Source organism: Palaemon carinicauda, chromosome 27, assembly GCF_036898095.1.
Source record: "Palaemon carinicauda isolate YSFRI2023 chromosome 27, ASM3689809v2, whole genome shotgun sequence".
NCBI lineage: Eukaryota > Metazoa > Arthropoda > Malacostraca > Decapoda > Palaemonidae > Palaemon > Palaemon carinicauda.
In genome coordinates, this window is record NC_090751.1 from 54,569,997 (window position 1) to 54,579,219 (window position 9,223).

Here is a 9,223-nt window from a genome sequence, read left to right on the forward strand (position 1 = left end):
TCATGCGTCTTGCCTATTTGGTTGATATAATTGAGCAACTGAATAAACTGAATCTTCAGATGCAAGGAAGGAATACAGACATTATAGAATTCGTAGATGCCTTGGAAGCTTTCATGAGCAAGCCTGAAAATTAGAAGAAAAGGGTAAATGCAGAAAATGTAGCAATGTTTGAGAAACTGTCATCCATTCTTGATGTTTGTGGTGAAGACAAGGTGCTTCCCCAATTTGCAAAAAAAAATAGATTTTGTAGCATTTGACAGCACTGGAAAATTAATTCAGACGATATTTTTACGAACTGAGTGATGATGAGTTGGATTTAGTTAGACATCCATTCAAACTGTCGGTTGAAAAAGTTCCTGATGATTGTCAAGATGAGTTTTTGGAGTTAAAAAGTGATTCGGGTGTAAGAGATATGTTCGATGAGAAATCAATAACAGAATTTTGGCCTCTGATGTGCGATTCCTACCCAAAAGTGGCAGAAATGGCTATCTGTGTATTGCTTCCGTTTGTATCGACATATCTTTGTGAGTCAGGCTTTTCAAATTAAAACGAACCAGCGTAGTAGATTAGAGGTAGAAAATTATCTGCATTGTGCCCTTTCAAGCACTCATCCGCGTATCCCAGAATTGGCTAAGAAAAAAACAATCACAGGTTTCGTCAATCAATGAAATGTAATCTTCTGAATGAAAATAATTACAGATTTATAATATCTTGTTACCCTATCGAACTTTTTGTTTGTTGCATCAGCTTCAGTTTGGCCTGTTAAGTAGTTCTTATAAATTAAAAAAAAACTATTTCACTTTCATTCAAGTTTTATATATCCATCGATATTTTCAATTTGCATATAATTTGTAATATTCCATTGTAAAAGTGATCCATGTAAAGCTGTAAATGTATAATTCAGTTTGAAAAAAAAGAAAATAAAAGGATTTTTAGTAATATTTGCATATTATACACAGTGCACTTTTTGAGACAGACAAATTTGGAAAAGACGGGAAGTGGGGGGGGGGGGGGAATGACATCATTGCAAATGGTGAAAGGGGTGCATGGGCCAAGAAGGTTGAGAACCCCTGCACTAGATAGTACCATAGCAGCTGTACCATGGTTTTCCACTGCCGTGGGGTGGAGTTCTCTTGCTTAAGGGTGCACAAGCACACACTATTCTATCTTATTTTTCCTCTTTTTTTTTTTTTTTTTTAAGTTTTTGTGGTTTATATGTGGAAGATTTATTTGAACGTTGTTACTGTTCTTAAAATATTTTATTTTAACTGTTCAATACTTCTCTTGGAGTTTATGTAGTTCCTTATTTCCTTTCCTCACTGTGGTATTTTTCCCTATTGGAGTCTTTGGGCTTATGGCATCCTGCTTTTCCAACTTGGGTTGCAGCTTAGCTAATAATAATAATTATAATAATAATAATAATAATACTAATAATAATAATAATAAAATATACTTGTTTTTCCCATATACATCCGGTATCGTAAATCCCATGTATATTTTGCAAGTCTGGTCATATCTCGTGATCCCATCTATACCATTTGATACACAAAACATATATTTCCACTACTTCTTTTCAACAGTATTCACTAGACCAGTTTCCTGACTATTTTTTACTCTGGTTCCTTTCCAGAAACTATGTTTTGTTTTGCTTTTTGTTTTTAAATCCTCTTCTTCCCCCCCCCCCACTCTTAATCTTTAAACAGAAATGCAATATTTTATGATTCCAATGTCAGCGTCAGATGGTCTGCATGCTGCAGCTACCAGAGGGCTCTCCTATATTCCTGTGTGGCTTCATTATGACGGCGTAACACCATAAAGTGAACCCTGATACCAAACTCTTTATCTTAAATTTTCTTATTCACTCGCTATTGCCTTCACCCAAAATTTTGGTTTATGATCCTGTAATATCAGTAGGCCAATTATTTTTTTGTTATCCACTGCCTTAACATTGCTAAATTATCTTTCATCTTAGTACAGTTGAAAAAAATGTTCAAAACCCAGGAATATGTGGTACCTCAAAAAATAGAGCGTGTGAAGGCAGCCATAACAAATAATTAGTAAGATGGTTAAAGTATATCGACCAAGACCGGTCAACAATGAAGTATTGATCTTGCGAAAACACGAACTTACCTAGGAATTCCAGTGCTGTTACACAATATTTTTTCTTTACGATATTTGAATACACTAAAAGGTAAAACTTTAAAATTACACTCAAGGGTATTTGCAAACACACTTCCTTAAAAAAACCTTAAAAAGAAAAAATATTATATCCCGTAAAACTAACTTTGAAATAGAAAATGGCAAGATTTCAATTTTGTTAAACATTAATTTTACCACAAAATAATGCAATATTTAATTGTTAGCACTTACCGTATTCCGTGAAACGAAGACTTGAATGTTAACTTCTCTGCCGGGTCAACCCTGAAGTGAAAAATAAAAAAAAAAAGCTTACAACTTCGCGTAGGCTGATAAGTTATATTAGGTTTACCTTATTAAGATTTCATCTTCTAATATTAACCCAATGTGTAATTATACAAACATACATACACTATACATATACATATATATATTATATATAATATATATATATATATATATATATATATATATATATATATATATAATGATAAATTTTGCACATTTAGGCGTGTTTTTTATATTTCATATTTCGCCTGGGGCTCTGATCCCGAGGTCGTTAAGAGAATCCAGAAATTAATGTATAAAAAATATATGGCTTATTTGAATATGAAAAACACGTCTAAATGTGCAAAATTTATCATCAATCGAATGCCAAGTAACAAACTACCAATAAGCTACGATGGTGAAGATGGGTTGATTTCAATTCTAAGTACAAAACACCTGAATTCGACAGGTATAAGTACAGAAGAATTGTCATTGACTTTTATCTTTCTTCGTGGCCAAGTGGTTTAGTCACTGTCTATACAAGCTCAGGGTTCAATTCCCGGCCGGTCACAAGCTCTTGTCTTTGTGTGATTTCGCCTGGGGCTCTGATCCCGAGGTCGTTAAGAGAATCCAGATATTAATGTATCAAAAATATATGGCTTATTTGAAAAAAAAAATATATATATATATATTTATATATATATATATATATATATATACATATATATGTATACATATATATATGTATACATATATATATAATATATGTATATATATATATATATATATATGTATATATATATATATATATATATATATATATATATATATATATATATATATATATAATCATCAGCAATTACTAGTCCATTGCAGAACAAAGACCTCAAACATGTCCTTCCACTTGTGTCAGTTTATGGTCTTTCTATGCCAGTCCACACCTGCAAACTTTCTCAGTTCGCCAATCCATCGCCTTCTCTCCTTTCCCCTGCTTCTATTGTAATCTCTAGGGACCCATTCTGTTATTCTTAATGTCCATTCTGCCATTCTCATTATATGTCCTGCCTATGTCTCACTTCTTTTTCTTACATGATGTTTGAATATCCTCTACTTTAGCTTGCCCTCAAATCCATGTTGGTCTTTTCTGTCTCTTAATGTTATTCCCATCATTACTCTTTCCATAGGTCTTTGAATTGTAACTTGCTTATGTTTTAAATCTTTGATGCATAAAGTTAAAACTGATTGGATCATCTGATTAAATACCTGTCTTTTATAAAAGAAAGTGGCATTTTACATTTCATAATCTCCTTTTGTTTACCAGAAAGCTCTCCTTGCCATGCTTATCCTTCTTTTAATTTCAGTCTCGTGTCCTGGGGAAACTCTAAACTATCTGTCCTAAGTACATATATTCATTAAAAATTTCTAGAGGCTCGTTCATAACTCTTACTTGTCTCTGCATTTTCACTGGGGATTATCTTAGTTTTACTCATATTCATTTTCAATTGTACATTTTTGCCTAATCTATTCAAATCTTCTATTACCATTTACAATTCCTCATATGATTCACTAAACACAACTTAGTCATCTAAATCTTAAGTTGTTTAAGGCATTCTCCATTAATATCAATTTCTACATTTTCCCAATTTAAATTTTAAAGAAAACTTCAAGGCATGCTGTGAAAAATTTAGCAGAGATGGATCTCCTTGTCTAACTCCTTTCTCAATATGAATCGTACCTTTCTCATAGTCTATAAAAACCATATATAGTGGTTTGTTATACTTTGTTGGTTTTTCCATTCGCTGGTTAATTGCATGTAGATGGCCAGTTGTTGAATACCCACTCCTAATCCTGCCTGTTCTCTTGGTTGATTACAGTATTTGGCCTGATATGATCTTTGTAAATGTTTTATATATCATGGAGAACATACTTATTGGGCGGTAATTTTTCAGGTCTCTTGTGTCTCCCTTTTTGCGAATTGGTATAATGACAAAATTTTCAATCTGTAGGTATATATCATTCTTGCAAACATTCTGTGTAAAGTTCAGCCAGTTTTACTTATATGAAATTGCTTCCATCAATTCTTAAATATATTATCAGGCCATCTTCTCCTGCTGCTTTCCTTCTTTTCAGGCCTTTTAATGCTTTCTTTACAACTCCTACTGTTACATTTGGTACAGGCTGATGTGTTTCACTATTTCTATTGGCAAAGTTACTTCTTATATCACTATTGTACAGAATTCTATAGGAATCTTCTGCTATTTTTATCACTCCACCTCTATTGTTGATAACATTTACATTTCTATTTTTAAGGCATATTTGTATCACTCCATCTCTATTTTTGATAATATTTGTATTTTAATCCTTTTGGTCCTTTTGGGGCGGTACTGTTGTTCGGCCTACAAAGATGAAACCCGGACATTGCCAGGAATCTTCAATTGAGGTGTGTCCCCAAGGGCCCCTTAACAGAAAGTAAAACTTGTAATATACAACAAGCCCAACCTGACTGCAAGTCTTATGATGAAAAACAATACAACTCCAAAAGCAAAAAAGGAAGGTTGCACCAACGTAGTCTATAAATTTTCATGCCCTGAGATGTGTAAATCTCATAGAAAAGACTAAACGAAAACAAACTAACTGATTCAAAACAATCATCGATGGTAAAAAATACATCTGAAGTTATAGTGCAGATCTCCTGACGTCGAAATCTCTTTGGATTATTGATGGTTTGCCACTGTATTTCTAGAAAGCTCTCTCTCTCTCTCAGTTAATTATAGTTAAATATTATGTAGTCTACACTGGCATTCACTAAAACTAAATTAAAGTGTAGCAAGTTCATAAAATAATTGAAGTCTCTTCATAGAAAACTAATTAAATTTACATTGTCAGAATATGATTATAGTCTAAATCTAGCAAAAAATATTATCCAAACTTCCACAATATACTGACTTATGAAAATTAGATTACGACAATTGGGGTAATTTTTCTTGATATTGACATAATTATTATTATCTATTATATATTTAGCAATGTTTCTGTGTGTATGTTCACAATAGGAGCGCAGGCCGTCGGTCCAAAGACGCTGAAATTCGGCACGGAGATGTGTTTCCACCTCGGGGTAGTCATGACATAATTTTGGTAGCCCAGGCTCCTGAAATTCCACAGTAGATTAGATCATCACAATTATTCAGTTGAGCTAATCAATCATCCTCTGGGATGAATGCAACATGCCCCACTAGCGTGCCCCGGGAGACTCCGGGAGCCCGGGTTCCCGAAATTCCCAAGTAGATTAGATAATCCCAATTATTTAGTTGAGCTAATCAATCATCCTCTGGGATGAATGCACGATGGCCCACAAGCGGGCCTCGGGAGAGCCAGGGCTCCCAAAATTCCCAAGTAGATTAGATAATCACAGTTATTTAATTGAGCTAATCAATCATCCTCTGGGATGAATACAGCATGGCTCACAAGCAGGCCTCGGGAAACCCCAGGATCCCGGGCTCCCGAAATTCCCAAGTAGATTAGATAATCACAATTATTCAATTAAGCTAATCTATCATCCTCTGGGATGAATGCACCATGGCCCACATGCGGGCCCCAGGTGACCCCAGGCTCCCGAAATTCCCAAGTAGATTAGATAATCACAATTATTCAGTTGAGCTAATCAATCGTCCTCTGGGACGAATGCACCATGGTCCACAAGCGGGCCCTGGGAGACCCTGGGAGTCCAGCCTCTGGAAATTCCCAAGTAGATTAGATAATCACACTTATTCTGTTGAGCAAATCAATCATCCTCTGGGACGAATGCACCATGGTCCACAAGCAGGCCCCGGGAGACCATGGGAGCCCGGGCTCCCTAAATTTCCAAGTATGTTAGTTAATCACAATTATTCTGTTGAGCAAAACAATCATCCTTTGGGACGAATGCACCATGGTCCACAAGCAGGCCCCGGGAGACCCTGGGAGCCCGGGCTCCAGAAATACCCAAGTAGATTAGATAATCACAATTATTCAGTTGAGCTAATCAATCATCCTCTGGGACGAATGCACCATGGTCCACAAGCAGGCCCCGGGAGACCCGGGGAGCCCGGGCTCCAGAAATACCCAAGTAGATTAGATAATCACAATTATTCAGTTTAGTTAATCAATCATCCTCTGGGTCAAATGCACCATGGTCCACAAGCAGGCCCCGGGAGACCCTGGGAGCCTGGACTCCAGAAATTCCCAAGTAGATTAGATAATCATAATTATTCAGTTGAGCTAATCAATCATCCTCTGGGATGAATGCACCATGGCCCACAAGCGGGCCTCGGGAGAGCCAGGGCTCCCAAAATTCCCAAGTAGATTAGATAATCACAGTTATTCAATTGAGCTAATCAATCATCCTCTGGGATGAATGCAGCATGGCTCACAAGCGGGCCTCGGGAAACCCCGGGCTCCCAAAATTCCCAAGTAGATTAGATAATCACAATTATTCAATTAAGCTAATCTATCATCCTCTGGGATGAATGCACCATGGCCCACATGCGGGCCCCAGGTGACCCCGGGCTCCCGAAATTCCCAAGTAGATTAGATAATCACAATTATTCAGTTTAGTTAATCAATCATCCTCTGGGACGAATGCACCACGGTCCACAAGCAGGCCCCGGGAGACCCTGGGAGCCCGGGCTCCAGAAATTCCCAAGTAGATTAGATAATCACAATTATTCAGTTGAGCTAATCAATCATCCTCTAGGACCAATGCACCACGGTCCACAAGCGTGCCCCAGGAGACCCGGGGAGCCCTGCTCCTGAAATTCCCAAGTAGATTAGATAATCACAATTATTCAGTTGAGCTGATCAATCATCCTATAGGGCGAATGCACCATGGCCCACAAGCGGGCCCCAGGAGACCCCGGGAGCCCAGGGCTCCCATAATTCACAAGTAGATTAGATAATCACAATCATTCAGTTGAGCTAATCAATCGTCCTCTGGGACGAATGCACCATGGCCCATAAGCGGATCCCAGGAGCCCAGGGCTCCCGAAATTCCCAAGTAGATTAGATAATCACAATTATTCAGTTGAGCTAATCAATCATCATCTGGAACTCTGATAGTTCCCTGACTTGGAACCCCCCACATGAGGGTCCAGTTGTCTGGTGACTCCTCAGTTGGATTTTTTTCAAACCAGTTGCTAACCCTGGGGAATGGCAAAGCGCCGCTCGATTCTGAGACAGGTAATCCGATTTCCCAGCAACTTCTGCTCCGTGGATGTTGTTTGTTTTGTCAGATCCTCATTATTAAGGTCGTGGTACTGTATTCAATTGTGGCTTGATATATATCTATTTTCGGACCAACGTAGCTTTTACACAGACCAACCTAGCTGAGACCTGCCCTGTAACCAGCTAGTTATTACTATTATCACTAGCTAAGCTACAACCCTTGTTGGAAAAGCAAGATGCTATAAGCCCAAGGGCTCAAACAGTGAAAAATAGCCCAGTCAGGAAAGGTAATAAGGAAATTAATAAACGATCTGAGAAATAATAAACTATTAATATATAGTATTTTAAAAACTGTTACAACATCAAAACAGATATTTCATATATAAACTATAAAACAGACTTATGTCAGCCTGCTCACCATAAAAACATTTGCTGCAAGTCTGAACTATTGAAGTTCAATTGATTCAACTACCCGATTAGGAAGATCATTCCACAACTTGGTCAACTCTGGAATAAAACTTCTAGAATACTGTGTAGTATTGAGCCTCATGATGGAGAAGGCCCGACTAAGAATTAACTACATGCCTAGTATTACGCACAGGATGGAACTGTCCAGGAAGATCTGAATGTAAAGGATGATCAGAATTATGAAAAATCTTATGCAACACGCATAATGAACTAATTGAACGATGGTGCCAGAGAACATCTAGATAAGGAATAAGAAATTTAATAGATCGTAGTTAATAGCTTATATAGGACATATCTGTTTTGACGTTGTTACTGTTTTTAGAATGATTTATTGTTAATTTATTATCATCATTTATTTATTTCCTTATTTCCTTTCCTCACTGAGCTATTTTTCCCTATTGGAGCCCTTGGGCTTACAGCATCTTGCTTTTGCAATTAGGGTTGTAGCTTGGCTAGTAATAATGATAATAATAATAATAATAATAAGTTTCTGTAAAACAAATTAAGATGAGAATCAGCAGCTGAAGACCAAACAGGAGAACAATACTCGAAACAAGGTAAAATGAAAGAACTAAAACTTCAGAATAGATTGATCACCAAAGATCTCAAAAGACTTTCCCAATGAGCCAGTTTTTTTGTGCAATGGCAAAAGACACCAACCTAATGTGTTTCTCAAAAGTAAAATTATTTTTTAAAATTTTGTTAGGATTTGACTTCATGCCCCATAATTTACACCTTGCTCTAATTTTAGCTAGATCTCCTTTAAGAGATTCAGCAACCCCGCAAGATCTACATTCATCATCATCATCATCATCTCCTCCTACGCTATTGACGCAAAGGGCCATTCAGGAGATGGAATTAATGCAAACCACATGTCATGTGTATATAGCAGGAAAAGTAATGGGCCAAGAACACTACCTCGAGGAACAACAGATATCACATTCTTATATTCACTATGGTGACCATCTACAACAGCTCTTTGAGATCTTTTGCTTAAAAATTCAATAATGATGCTAAGACACGACCCACAAACTCCCAACTGTTTGAGTTTGAAAACAAGGGTCTTATGATTAACACGGTCAAAGGCAGCAATAAAATCAGGGCCAATCACACGACCTTCCTGACCACAATCAAGAGATTTCTGTATAGGATT